The sequence below is a fragment of the Sturnira hondurensis genome, unplaced genomic scaffold, assembly GCF_014824575.4.
Source record: "Sturnira hondurensis isolate 20B ecotype Veracruz unplaced genomic scaffold, ASM1482457v3 Scaffold0019186, whole genome shotgun sequence".
Classification (NCBI taxonomy): domain Eukaryota; kingdom Metazoa; phylum Chordata; class Mammalia; order Chiroptera; family Phyllostomidae; genus Sturnira; species Sturnira hondurensis.
In genome coordinates, this window is record NW_028091817.1 from 1,181,412 (window position 1) to 1,197,243 (window position 15,832).

A 15,832-nucleotide genomic window follows, 5' to 3' on the forward strand; every position below is an offset into this window, starting at 1 on the left:
ATATACTAAAACCATTGAGTAGTACAGTTTATAAGTGGGAGAATGATTTGGTATATGAATTATATCTTAATAAAGCTACTAATCCATTCACAAAAAATTACTAAATAAATAATATTACAAAGAATCTAAAGGCACTGCAAAAATTGTGAAGGTGTTACCCAAATGACTGAAGTAAAAATCAAACCCAAATCTTTAATGTGATATTCAAAGTCCTACAAATTTTAGCTTTACTTTCTTATCTCTCCCCAGTACTGTTTCCACACAATGTGAATTATGGAGGGATTCCAGAAGTTAAGCAGTGACCAACAGGCAGTGGCATGTTGTGACTGGGTTATACTGGTTGGTGAAAGTTTGGTATAAACATTTCTTCCCACATCCACATTGAGTGATGTCAAGCTAGTGGCATAGAATCAGCTGTCATTGGAGTCTTTACTCTGTGGAGACTAGCAAATGCTTCAAACAAGGGCTTTGGTTTGTCTATTTTGTTGTGTTTTATTGAGAGCCAATTATTAAACATTTTATATGACTGAGAATAGAATTTAAAAAGTGTCTCCTATTGATTTTTTTTGAGAGAGAGAAACATTGATTTGTTGTTGTCCCATTTATTTATGTATTCATTGGTGGATTTTTTTGTGTGCCCTGACTGGACATGAAACCTGCATCCTCGATGTATCAGGACAATGCTCTAACCTTCTGAAGTACCCAGCCAGGGCTTTAAAATGAGTCTTTCAGAAACAGTATTAAGAGCCTTCCTCAAGGCTGTCCCAGAGATTTTAATAGGCTGAGACTCTTCCTAACAGTTTTCTCAACCAGCTAGTAATCTACCATCTTTCCAAAATGACTTCTCTGGATATTTAGTAGTTTCACATTATGGTATAGCCCCCAACTGTGGTTGGCTTTTCACACCCTTCATAATTCAAGCCAAACCCACATACCACCTGCACTACTAGTTATTTAGGAATTTTCTTTAAATTGCCTTTTTAAAAACATTCATAAATATGTTTTTAAAAAGAAACCTAATGGCCCTGGCTGGTGTAGCTCAGTGGATTGAGTGCGGGCCTGCGAACCAGAGGATCGCAGTTCGATTCCCAGTCAGGGCACATGCCTGGGTTGTAGTCCAGTTCCCTGCAGGCCAACTCCCAGCAGGGGACACACAAAAGGCAACCATACATTGATGTTTCTCTCCCTCTCTCCTTCCCCTCTAAAGATAAATAAATAAATAATCTTTATAAAAAAAAGAAACCTAATGGATAAGACAGGAAAAGAAGCACAAAAAGCAGAAGGGGCCATGACCCCCAGAGAAAATGCTTTCATGCTGAGAAGAAAAAACAGTAAATGGGTCTGATGTTTACTACCTCAAGGGGTTAGAAGAACAGCTAAGAGAAGAGAGTGGAACCTGCTGAGAGACCAGCCTAGAAAGAAAGAAGGAAAATATTGCACCAGTTGGGTGTGTAGTGTTGGGATAAGAAATCAGAATATTATGCAGATCAGCAAAGTGAGGATGAAGCAGTGGAAACAAGTGGAAGCATGAAGTCTGGGGATGAGAGCATCACTAAGCAACTGGACTATAGGAAAAACTGATCTAGTTGATGAGATAACGTGGGGGGTAGTTTAAGAGAGATGGAGCAAAAGAGGATGACATGGTGGGATGAAGGCTTGGGAGAGGTTACTTGGAGAACTGAGAATAGAAAAATTAAAAGCGGAGATGAACGGATAGGTCAGAGAGAGGATGCAAAGGAGCCACAGTGGGTGGACTGTGGTGTCAGAAGGACCACAGAGGAAAGATGGTGGAGAGTGTGGAGTTACTATGCCTACCATCATATGGGGATGAGAACTTTGCCCTTCTGAATCTTGAGAGTGAACACACTGAATCTGTATGCAATAAGCAATGCATTACCTTGGACAAACCTCATGTCTTAAACAAAATTCGCCCACTTGTTTTCCAGTTCTCTGAAATCATCTACTCTCAGAACTCCTTAGAAAGGGTAGTAGACACTGTAGATTGCTACCTGGCACACATTTTTCCTCTTTCTCCCCAATAAAATATGGGTCTTAGGAGGATCTGACACTACCCCCAACTCCAGGGGTGATCTGATGGGGCTAATAGTAAGCCCATCCTCCTTGCCAGTGAATGGCTCAGGAGTGAACATGAGACCTCATTGTGGACAAGGACACATAATGAGAAACCTGCCAGAGGCTTTTGGTAAGCTTCTTTTTGTTCTGAAGAGATTCCTAGGATGAAGAGATCCCCAGGAAGTCAGTTTCTCTCCCAAAAGATAAACAAGCAACTTGAGAACCTGATTGTTGCTGGCAACCATCCTAAAGACATGAAAGGAACCAATCTTAGGATGAAGCTCATGCTGGCTTGTAAGACAGAGAAACAGAAGTGAAGCATGCAGGTCCTTAAAACATCATCAGGCCATCTGAGCAAGATGGTGGCAGAGGTAAACATGATATGTGAGTCCACCCACAACCACATCAAAATTACAACTAAAGTACAGAACAGCCATCATTCAGAACTTCCTGAAATCTAGTTAATGGAAGTTCTACAACTAGGGAATTCAAGAGTCACATCAAGATTGATAAGAGAGGTACAGATGACTGGTCCCACACCAATGTGTGGTGGATAAAAATCAGGAGTGATATCTCAGCTGCAGAGTTCCCCTTGAGGAGCAAGAGCCTCCAGTGCTACACCAGCAGCGCCCCCCCGCCCCAGCTCAGGGTTCCAGAGCCAGGAAGAGAAGTCCCCATGACTTCTGTATATAAAAACCAGTGGGGATCAAGGCTGAGGGAACCTGAGGGTTTCTAGAGTTTCTCTTAAAGGAACTTCATACTGCACAAGAACTTACTCGAACTCACTCCCTCTGACATTCAGCACTGGGGCAGTGACTCAAAAGGCACCAGAGACCTGTGTGGAGGAACTGAATTGTCTGGCATCAGAATGAGAACTGGGAAGACAGCTTTCTTCCAGACAGAAATGTTGGCAGAGGCCATTGTTCCTTTAGTGAGCCGTCCCCCAACAGGGCCAGCAGTTGGGACCATATCTGAGACTCCATTAACCTGGCTTACACTGATTGCCCCATCCTGGTGATTCCATGAGGCCCCACCCTACCCAATTTGCAGGCCCACTCAAGCTGTTTCTAGTGGCTTTTCTATAGAAATGGCTTGTCTTAGCTCAAGCTTCAGATTTTCCTAAATGTCTCAAACAAATAGCATGCATCTGGCCTTAGCAAGCCCTGTACCTCTAAGTGGTTTCAGGCCTTGCACAAGCAGCAGCCAGCCTTGGTCTTTAACTTGGCCTTGCCCTGGCACATGCCTTTGCCTTGCCTTGTCTACTACCCTTGGCCTAAGCCCAGCACAAGTAGTAACCACCTGCATATTTCTTTGTAGCTCATGCTGAGTGGCACTGGACAAAACCCAGGTGGTGGCAAACTTTGGCCTGCATCTCCCAGGAGTCCCCACAGCCAGTGCACCCAGTGGACAGCTTCAGACCACATCAGAGAATCACCACCCAACTACCTTCACAAATGACACATTCAAGGGGCAGAATCAGTGGGCACCAGAGCCTCACTAAAGTAAGTCCTGCTCTGTAGAGGTGGGCCCCTACACAACTGATTATCCAAGGTGGTCAGAAATTGGTGCTTATTGGTCGCAGACCATCCTTGTAGCTGACCAGACTGGAGATAAACCCCTCCCATTTACATGCCAATAGCAATCGTTGCTCAACTACAATAAGAGGGTATACACAGCCCACACAGAGAGTGCATCTCAACTACCCAAGCTTGGGTGATCAGGAAGGCTGTGCCACTGAACCCTACAGGATGCTTACTACATTAAGCTACCATCTCAAGCCCAGAAAACATAGCAGTTCTACCTAATACATAAAAACAAACACAGGGAAGCTGCCAAAATGAGGAGACAAGAAATGTGACCCAAATGAAAGAGAAAAAAACTCCAGAAAAGGAACTAAACAAAATGGAGGCAAGCAATCTACTAGATGCAGAGTTAAAAATACTGGTTATAAGGATACTCAGTGAACTTAATGAGAACCTCAACAGCATAAAAAAGGACCAGTCAGAAATGAAGAATACTGAAATAACTAACTAAATAACTGAAATAAAGAGCAATTCACAGGGAATCTACAGTACAGTAGATGAAGAAGAGGATCAAATCAGCAATTTGGAATATAAGAAGGCAAAAAAAACCATCCAATCAGAATAGCAAAGAGAAAAAGAATCCAAAAAAAAAAGAGAGAATAGAGTAAGGAGCTCTGGGACAACTTAAAGCACACCAACGTTCATACCATGGGGTGTTGGAAGCAGAAGATAGAGGGCAAGAAATTGAAACCTATTTGAAAAAATGATGATGCAAAATTTTCCTAATTTGTTGAAGGAAATAGACATACAAGTCCAGGAATCACAGAGTGTGCCAATCAAGATGAACTCAAAGAAGCCCACATCAAGATACACCATAATTAAAATGCCAAAGGCGAAAGACAAAAAGAGAGACTCTTAAAAGTAGTGAGAGAAAAGCAGTTAGTTGCCTACAAGGGAACTCCTATAAAACTATCAACTGATTTCTCAACAGAAACTTTGGAGGGCCAGAACTGATTGGCAAGAAATATTGAAAATGATGAAAAGTAAGGACCTACAACCAAGATAACTCTACCAATCGAAGCTATCTTTTAGAATCAAAGGACGGATAAAGAGCTTCCCAGATAAGAAAAAACTAAAGGAGTTCATTACCACTATATCAGTATTATATGAAATGTTAAAGGGTCTTCTTTAAAAAGAAGAAAAAAAGTCAAAACTATGAAAAAATAGCAGTAAGTACTTATCTATCAACAACTTAATCTAATAAACAAAATGAATGAACAAGCAGAACAGAAAAAGACTCATAAAAACAGGGAATATTTGTTTTAATCCTCACCAAAGGATATGTTTATTGATCTTAGAGAGAGAGGGAGGGAGACAGAAACACTGATCAGTTGCTTCCCCTACATGCCCTGACAGGGATCAAATCTGCTACCTAAGTATGTGTCCTGAGTGGGGATTGAACCCACAATCCTTGGGTGTATGGGATGAATCTTCAACCAACCAAGCCACTCAGCCAAGGCAATTCAGAGAATATTTTGTTGATTGTCAGATGGGAGAGAGGGGAAAAAAGAGGGGGGTGGGGAGGTGAGAAAAAAAGATGAAGAGATTGGGAAGTATAAATTTGTTGTTATAAATTAGGTACAGGGATATAAAATACAGCATAGGGAATATAGTCAATAATATTTTAATAACTATGTATAGTGTCAGATGAGTGCAGGATTTGGGGGGATGATCACTTATAAGTTATTTAATGTCTAACCACTGGGTTGTATACCTGAGACTATCATAATAATGTATGTCAACTACATTTTAAAAATTAAAAATGATTTTAAAATAAAAAACATCATTAGGATACTGATTGAGCATCATTTAAGTCCACTTAACATCTAAACTTCACTTTTGTGGGCCAGTAAATTGTGTTCATTAAACACAAATCTTTTTTAAAAGATTTTATTTATTTATCTTTAGAGGGGAAGGGAAAGAGAGAAGGAGAGAAATATCAATGTATGGTTGCCTCTCGTGAGTCCCCTGCTGGGAACTGGCCTGCAACCCAGGCATGTGCCCTGACTGGGAATCAAACCATGATCGTGTGGTTCGCAGGCCCATGCTCAATCTGCTGAGCTACACCAGCCAGGGCCAAACACAAATCTTTTAAATAACTTCTTTAACCAATTAAGTTTGCTTTTCTGTTGTTTATAGCCCAAACCACCCTAACTAAATACTGATAATAATACAGTCAATATGGTAAGTCCATGGTGAAAAGAAAAGGTAGAAGCTGGGAATAAAATAAAGTTGGAAATGTAACTGCCTGAGATAGGAGACTCTCCAGAGAAAGCCGGGGATCTCCCTCAGGTTAATAGCCACCACAGTATCTTTGGCACCAACTCCCTCCATTGATTTAAATCACTGGTTCTGGATGTGTTGTTCTGGAACCAAATCAGAAACACCTGGGAACTTGTTAGAGCTGCAAATTCTGGGCTTGCTCCCAGCCCTCATGAATCAGAAACTCTGGAATGGCAGCCCAGGCATCTGTGTTTGAATAAGCCCTCCAAGGGATTCTCATGAGAAATTGTGAGAACGTACCCGAAGGTGAATTTGCCCAAGTAGTTCTCAGTATTAATAATTAGCACTGGATTTGGAGGGGAGTTGAAAACCTGGCATCTTAATCTCAGGTTTGAATGTCAGGGTCACACATGCTCATCTGTTCGGGGTTTTGAGTCCCTGAATAGCACTTCTGGCAAAGTGAATCCCATGCATATTAACCTGAAGCCAATTTGGAGTTGATTAGGACTCCCTTTACTGCTGTTAAGAAACCAAACTTTAAAAAGCACTGGTCCACTCTGTAGAGTAAATATGAACAGTTTTATTTGGTACTAGAGGCACATAGAGAAGTGTGGTATTTTCTCTTTAAATTGCTGCTTCTGGAGCATTTAAACTGTAGTTCTGGTCTGGCTAAGGATAGATTTTTAATTAATGTATTTTTTTCTTGCTAAGTAATTTTATAGTTTGAAAAATTATTTAATATGCATTTGGGGGTTTTAATGCTTTATGCTCTGTGAATATTTCTGTAGAGCAACCGGCTCAGAGACAATTATTTTAGCAGTGTTCTGGGAGTGATGAGTATTGTTAACACAGTGTGATCATGTTAACGGGAAAGTGTCTTTCGCCCAGGGAATCTAACATGTGGTTAGTGTCTCAATAATTAACTGATTGCCCTTGAAAAGAGAAGGTAATTAGAAGCAGAGGCAATTAACTCCTTTCAGGTAATTTCCCTCTCATCTCCACTTCCATCCTATAAAGGGAATTCCAAAAGGACATGGAGGAAACAAGAGGACAGAAGCAGATAGACTGAATCAGGAGTTCTAATGGGGCCACCATACCTGAGAGTGAGCTGCTGCTTCAGAACCTGGGGGCACTCTCTCTCTCTCAAGGACTGTACCCTGTATGTTTGACACTTCAGAAACATCAAGAGCATGGCTTCCAGGTCAGAGTCTAAAACTAGACAGGCAACCATCAGGTACTTATCTCCAGTGACTCCCCATTTTATCCTCTGAAAAGTGGTGATAATTACACCCTCTTCAGGGGCTGCTAAAAGGATTGAATATAATAACTAAGAGGAAAAGATTTAGAAACTGAGAGTGATAGATTCATATCAGAGATTATGATTCTTGGTAATCACCATTGTGATAGTTCCTTTTGGCAATTTCTGTTTCTTCCATCCAGAACACCAAAGTGTGTGTGGTTGTCTCTGTACAAAAAGATAAAGGTAATGAAAGAGACTGAAAGCTTGATATGTAATTTCATGCCTAAATGAAGTCACTAAATTAAGCTCCTAAAACTTGCCATTCCAACTGATACAATTTTGAATAAAAAGAGAAGTATACTTAGAGTGCATCTAGATGAAGCAAGTGCAAAAGTTTCTGGAAATGATGTGCAGAGGGTATAAATATAAGTGAAGAATTAGGCAATGTGTTACCCAATTAAGAACTGGATAATAGGACAGTTACTAAGTGGGGTGGCAGGGGGGATGCATTCCCATAGAGCAAACAGCATTGGTTAAGTATTGCACACAGGATCTGGAAACCATAGCTTACTGGGGGAAATTCCAATAGTTCAGTATGGTTGGAATACAGATGTATTGGTTGAAAAGACAAAGTGGGGAGTGTCAAGAGGTAGGCTCAGAGACAGAGAGAGAGCTTACTTTAAACAGCTTTTTTGCACCCAATTTTAAGGGCTTATCTCACACTCACACACACACACACATGAAACCATTGTGACTGAATATAAAACAGAGGCAGTGCCAGAAATAACCAGATTAAATTGTTGCTTCATTATCCATTTTGACTTGGCTTTTCATAAAATTAAATCTCTCATGAATGGAAGTCCTTGGCTATTGGTTCATTCTGTTTGTTTTGCATCAGTGTCTTCCAGTTACAGCACCCACTTCACCAGCTGCTATCCTACTCATTCCTACTGTGAATCAGTGCATGGTTAGAATAGATTGTGGATGTTATCTTAATGAAAATAAGGAGACACTGAATAATTTTGCCTCAAATTTATAAATTCCATCCTTGTGGAAGCTTTGTGTAAAAATGCTGAAGGAGCCCTGGCTGGTGTAGCTCAGTGGATTGAGCGCGGGCCTGCAAACCACATGATCACGGTTCGATTCCCCTCAGGGCACATGCCTAGGTTGCAGGCCAGTTCCTAGCAGGAGACTCACAAGAGGCAACCATACATTGATACTTTTCTCCTTCTCTCCTTCCTTTCCCCTCTGAAGATAAATAAATAAAATCTTTTAAAAAATGCTGAAGGAATCTGAGATAGGAGGCAGATAATCCCATTCCTCCAGAGAATATAACTCCCTTGTTTCCCACTTAGGTAGTAGGTGGGTTGTGGTACCAATCACTGAAGCAGGTTATACTGGAGGGTGAGCAGGGCATGGATAGGGAGGCAAGTGACAAAATGAACAGTTTTAGAAGTATCATATCTGTGGAGACTAGTGGACACCCAAGCGGAGGTGTCAATTAATATAACAGGATGTGGATAGAAATTTGGAAGTAATCCGTATAATGGTGATAGTCAATGGTATCAGAGTAAATGAGGTTTTCAGAGGTACCAAAGAGGATAAGAAAAAGAAAGAACTTTGCTGATAATAGAGTCCTGGGGAACACCCATATGGAAGGAATGGGTGGGAAAAAAGTATTGTTGGAAACAATGAGAAAGAATGGCCAAGAAGAAGAAATAAAACCAAGATTTTGTATTATCTCAGAAGTCAGGGGAAGAGAGAGTTTTAAGAAGTGTATAACAGTGTTAACTATTTTTAGAAGGTCAGCTAAGATAAGGACTAGGAAATGTCAATGGGATGTGGCCAAAGTGACTTATTGGTGGCCCTGACAGAAACAACTTGAGTGAAGTAAAGAGGGGAGGTGCCAGATTGCAGTGGATTGGTGAATAAATAACAGGGAAGACATAGAAGAGTCTACAGTATTATTTTAATATATTTCACTGAGGAAATTATCTCCATAACCTTACCTTTGCATAGCCATCCTCCTGTTGGAGGTCCTCTTTAATAAGTTTTTCTCATACTGCACAGTTGTCCAAAGTTTTGGCATCTGCCAAAATCCTCTCCAGCAGATATAGTAAAATAATGAGACAGAACCTGACTTTGTGAATAGGGTTCTGTGAGAATCCAGGAAATGTGGGCCTTCATTTTCCTGTCTGTAAAATAAAAAGGAGGTTGAATGTGTGGGGTATCTGAAAAAGTGAAACTGGAAAACAAGAGAAGAGCATAAGTACAACAGAAACCAGGGTTATTCCTGAAAGGGTTGTGTCTCGAGTGGAATAAGAATGCAATACTCCCCGCTTCTCCCAACACAAATATCAAATCCATGATAACTTTATGTTGACATGCTATAGTCAAAATGAACATTAAAACTTCCAAATATGCAACTCTTGGGATAATTCTTGACTACAAACACCAGGGAATAATGAGTTAATCCTTAAAGAAGGTATTTTATATGGAGGGAATAATTGCAGTCTTCCTATACCCTCTATGTAGCAGCTCAGCATGAGAAGTTGGTGTGGGGGACACTCCTCTTTACCTCTTAGAGTTAACTGACTCTTCAACTTAGCCTCTGGCCAGTCAATTGCATCTGATAGTATATTGCAGGTTATATGAGTCCCAAATTATACTGGATTTAGAGTGCAACTGGAGAAGAAAAAGTGCTTGCTAGTGATAAAAATCTAGGAGTGGGTTCAGTTTTATGCAAAATGAAGTAAGCACCTTTCATACTGACTTTCTCACGAAGTGCTTCTATAAAATCTGGAAAGAATGCAGGGGATAGCTATTCAGTGACTCCGGAAAGAACACAGTAACAGGGTAATTGACAAAGAAGACCAGCATGTGAAGTGTCATTGAGTTGGGATGTGTTAACTATCACTTTCTTCTTATATCTTCCAACATGATAGCAAGGAAATCTGAAACTAGTGAGGATTGGAGCAGACAGAGAGCTCCAGGAAGAGCCCTCATGCTCTGCATGGAGGGACAGGAATGAGGCAGCCTCACACTTAGACTGGAAGAGTCTCCCATTGTTCTTTGATTTTTCACTTAGATCTTATCTTCTTATCCTCTTGAACTCCATGTAACCCTGTGGTGTCTGTAGTGTCCACAATGGTAGTGGAAGAGGGGACAGACACACAGAAACCTACTACTCAGATGCCAGAGAACCATCCTTTCTGACCAAAGAAGTCACGGTCCCAAGAGGATTGAGCTCTTTTCTCATTACTGTTTTCCTCCCTCTGTTCTTCCACCACTTAGCTTAGCAGACAGTCACAGGAAATGCATGGCAGAACAAGGTAATCATGTCCCTGCTCCCTGGCCATAGAAAAGGAGAACCTCAGGAAGTCTGAAAGTACTATGGTAATCACAGTGAGGAGGGAGCTCAGGAAAGGAGCCTAGACCTCATCACATTATTTATAAATTCTCAAGATTACCAACAAGTAATACATGTATGAATCTCATCCTACATGTACGCCAAAGGCTGTGAGAACTAGGATAGTGCATTACTATCTAGGTTCCAAGTCGCTCATATGGTAGAGCACACATTTGACACACTCACATAGCTCTGCAAAGGCTTTGAGCATGGAACCAGCATTGAAACCACAAGCCACAGAAGGCAATCTAAACATCAGCCTGAATGCATCTGATTGACTGCCTGCTAAAACAACTATATCAACACCCTCCACAGGATTTACATAGACCCAGAGTCTCATAGGATAATATTCAAAATGATAAAGATGCAATACAAAATTATTTGACATATGAAGAACCAGAAAAAATATAGGTTCAGGTGACAGAAGACAATAGCAGCAAATGCTGAGATAATACAGATGTTGGAATTATCTGACAAAGACTTTAAGGCAACCATTATAAAAAATACAGCCAATGATATTATAATAACTAAGTACAGTGCCAGTTGGGTACTGAGAATATCAGGGAAGACACTTTGTAAAGTATATGATTGTCTAACCACCATGCTTTATACTTAAAACCAATACAATGTAATATTAAATGTAAACTGTAAAAAATAAAATTTAAAACACTATAAGAAGGCAGAGTAAATACTACTCTTGAAATAAGCAAAAGATATAAAATATCAACAAAACAAAAGAAGATACACAAAAGAGCAAAATGGGGATTTTATAACTAAAAAAACATAATATACAAAATTTTAAAACCTACTGATATGTAGGACTGATAGCAAACTAGGAATCACAGTGGAAAGTCAATAAATTTGAAGATAGATTTAAAAAACTATTCAATTTGAGCAAAAGAGAGTGTAAAGAAGTTGAAAATGAATGGTACCAGCCAGTGTGGCTCAGTTGGTTGGAGCATTGTCCCATAATCTGAAAGGTCACAGGTTTGATTCTCAGTCAGGGTACATGCCTAGGCTGTGGGTTCAGATCCCAGTTGGGGCACATTCAAGAGGCAACAAATCAATGTTTCTTTCTCACATCAGTTTTTTTCTTCCTCTCTCTCTCCCTTAATTCCCCTCTCTTTAAAATCACTAAGAATGTCTTCAGGTGAGGATTTAAAAAATGATTAGAGACACAGGGAACTATACAATGGTATTAACATATCTAACATTTGTGTCATCAGAGTTTAAGAAATAGAGGGGAAAAGAAGCATTAAAGGAAAAATTACATGAAGAATAATGGCTTAAGATTCCAAAAAATGGCAGAAGACATAATACTATTGATTCTAGAAGTTCAGTAAATCATAAATAGGATAAACAAAGAAACAAACAAAAAATCCCTGCACAGACACATTATGAACAAACTGATAACAACTAAAGATAAAAGGAAAAATTTTGAAAGCAGTCATAGACTTATAAAATCTAAGTCAACATTATTCAAATAACTAAATTTCTCATCAGAAACAATGAATAACATTAAAAAGTATATAAATAAATAAAATTTTTTTTAAAGTAAATTAATATGTTTAAATTGCTGAAAGAAAGGAACTGTCAACCTAGAATTCTGTATGCAGCAAAAATATCCTTCAAGAATGAGGGTAAATAAAGATATTCTTAGATTTTAAAAAGAGGGAGAGAGTCCATTTTCAGCAGATCTGCCATTTAAAAAAAGTAATTCTCCAAGAATAAAGACAATAATATCAGAAGAAAACATAGAATATCAAAAATTATAAAAAGAAGTTTACAGGTCTGATATAAGGAGTTTGAAAGTCACCACTCTTTCTTAACAACTAGAAAGCCATATACTAAAAAATCAGCAATTCTCCTAGGATCTTTCAGATAAGTAAAACCATAGGGCAAATTGTTGTCCCCCAAACTGAAGAAACAGACAGCAAAATAAAGAAAATCACAACTCACCAGAATGAAAAGCAGTACCAAAGTAGGAAAACCTAACCTATAATTGACAAATTGCTGAAGGCTCAGTAAGGACAAGCTCTGGAAGGTAAAAACTCCAAGGAACCCAGTCACGCAGGAGTACCCACACCATTGCAAGTTTTACCTCCAGCACTGCCACCAGATTTCCAGAGCAAATATTGGAGAAAAATGTTGTGCTTCCAGCTGAGAGAGGGAAAAGAAATCACTGTGGAATACTCCAAAGCATTCTGCTCTTTTAACAACAGTAGATCTCAGGAGAAACTGTTTTACCAGAACCTACCTAACCTGTTAGGGTTTTATCAGATTCTTAGTGACCTGGGGGAAGGGAAATACCAAACTCTAGCCCTCTCCAGCCATCCTTTCTCATCTGGGGCAAGGAGGGGCTTGGAAGATGAAGAGACTGAGTGAAGTTCAGAGTCTAGGTCCACAGGCTCGCCCAAAGACTGAAACCTAATTATAAGACAATAAAACATTTCCCCTCTCCCACACCTTACCACTAAGTTACTAAAGGCCTATGTCACCCAGAACATCATGTCCACCTCTCAGGAAAAAATTTCAAGGCACACTAAAAGGCAAAAAAAAAAAAAATGTAGTTTGAAGAGACTGAACAAGCATCAGATCCAGAGTCAACCATCAGGGATGCTGGAATTAACAGACTGAGAATTTAAAAGCACTGTGATTAATATGGTAGGGGTNAAAAGGCAAAAAAAAAAAAAAATGTAGTTTGAAGAGACTGAACAAGCATCAGATCCAGAGTCAACCATCAGGGATGCTGGAATTAACAGACTGAGAATTTAAAAGCACTGTGATTAATATGGTAGGGGTTTTAATGGAAAAAGCAGAAAACATGCAAGTCATATGGATAATTTATGCAGAAAGTTGGAAATTGTAAGAAAGAATAAAAAGAAATTCTAGAGATCAAAAACACTCTAACAAAGATGAAGAGTGCCTTTGATGGGCTCATTGTTAGATGGTACTTGACTGAGGAAAAAATCTGTAAGCTTGAGAACAGAACAACAGAAACTTCCAAAATTAAAAAAAAGAAAAAGAAAAAAAAGACTGGAGAAAAACTGAAAGAACATCCAGGAATTGAGGGCCAATTTCAATGTGTAACATATGCATAATGGGAATGAGAAGAGAGAAAGGAACAGCAGCAATAACGACTTGGAATTTTCCCAAACTGATGTCAGACATCAAACCACAAATTCACAAAACTAAAAAATACCAACCAGGATAAATGCAAAAAATAAATAAACCCTTATACCTATGCTTATTATTTTCAAATTAATAAGAACAGAAAGATTAAAAGGTAATCCTGAAGGAAGCCAGAGGGAAAAAAACCTTACATTTAGAGAAGTGAAGACAAGAATTTCATCTATCTGACTTCTCCTCAGAAACCATTCAAACAAGAAGAGAATACAGTAAAATATTTAGTGTTGAGAAAGAAAATTAAAAAAAAAAACAACCTAGAATTTTGTACTCTGTGAATTAATCCTTCAGAAATTAAGGAGGAATAGGGATTTTCTCAGATAAATAAGCATTGAGAGGATTTGTTGCCAGTAGGCTTGCCTTGTGAGAAATGTTGAAAGAAGTTCCTCAGAGAGGAGGAAAATAATACAGGTCAGAAAACTGGTTCTACATATACACAGAAAGAGCATCAGAGAATAAATAAATGAAGATAAAATAAAATAATTTATTTTTCTCATTATTAATTGACCTAACATAAAACAGTTTGTTTTAAATAATAATTGTAACAATGTATTGTGTCTACCTATATTCTGTTGTATAAATAAAATGAATGACAGCAATAATACAGGGTGGGATAAAGGAATCAGAAATTTTTTATTATTATAAGGCATTTGCACTATCCATGAAACAATATGGTGCTATCTGAAGAAAAATAAAGATCAACAAAAATAGTGAATATCTGAATAACTGTAATAGACTACCTTCCCTTAAATTTTTAAAAATGTTCTTGATGACTGACACTAAAAATTATAACATTATCTGCTGTGTTTTCAGTGAATATGGATGTAATACCTAAGAAAACTACAGAATAAAGGGAAGAAAATAATGAAACCTACATTGTGATAAGTTTATTACATTCTATTTCAAATGATAGCAAGAGGTATAGTAAAAATAGTAAATGAATTAAAATGGAATGCAAAACTTCAAATAACATAAAATACAACAGAGGGAACAAAGAAATAAAAAAGAGAACAAATGAAAGACATAATTAAATAACAGACTAAAATCCAAGCATAGCAATATTTTCTTTAAATATAAATGCATTAAACTCACTGATTAAAAGGCAAAGATTATCTTTTTTAAAAAAGATTTTATTTATCTTTAGAGAGGAAGAGAAGGAGAGAAATATCAATGTATGGTTGCCTCTCGTGAATCCTCTGCTAGGAACTGGCCTGCAACCCAGGCATGTGCCCTGACTGGGAATCGAACCACGATCGTGTGGTTCTCAGGCCCGTGCTCAATCCACTGAGCTACACCAGCCAGGGCCAAAGATTATCTTAAAAGTCTAAACACATGATCCAACTTTATACTATCTAAAAAAATGAAGAAAATTACCAGGGCTATAAATAATATTTTATAAACATAAAAAAGTCAGATTATCAAACGACATAACAACCTTAAATATATACACATGTAAAAAAAAGGTTTTAAAATACACAAAGCAAAACCCCACAGAACTGAAAGAAGAAATAGACAAATCCACAGTGTACTTGGAGACTTCAGCACACTCTCTTAAGTACTTGACAGAACCAGTAGATAAAAAAAAATCAGCAAGGATATAGAACTGAATATAATCATCAAATAACTGTGTCTAATTGACTGACATTTATTAAACATTCCATCCAACAACAGCTGAACATTCATTCTTTTCAAAGGTGTATGGAACATTCTCCCATATAGACTATATCTGAATTCATAAAACACACCTGAACAAATTTAACAGAATTAAACTCATGCAAAATATGTTCTCTGCTCCTAATGGAATTAACCTATAAATCAATAACAGAAATATAAAAAAAAAACTTCAAAAACTTAGAAATTAAACAATATATCTCTAAATAATCAATGTGTCAAAGAAGATATTTCAAGAGAAATTAAAAAATATTTTGAACTGAAAAATATAAAATAGCAAAGTAAAAATTTACAGATTGTAATTAAAACAATATTTCCAGAAAATTAATAGAATTAAATATGCATTTTAAAGAGAAAGAAAGTCACAAAACTATTATCAAAGTCTCCTCCTTAAGAAACTAAAAAAAAATAAGAGAAAAATAGGTACAACATAAGATGAAGGAAGGT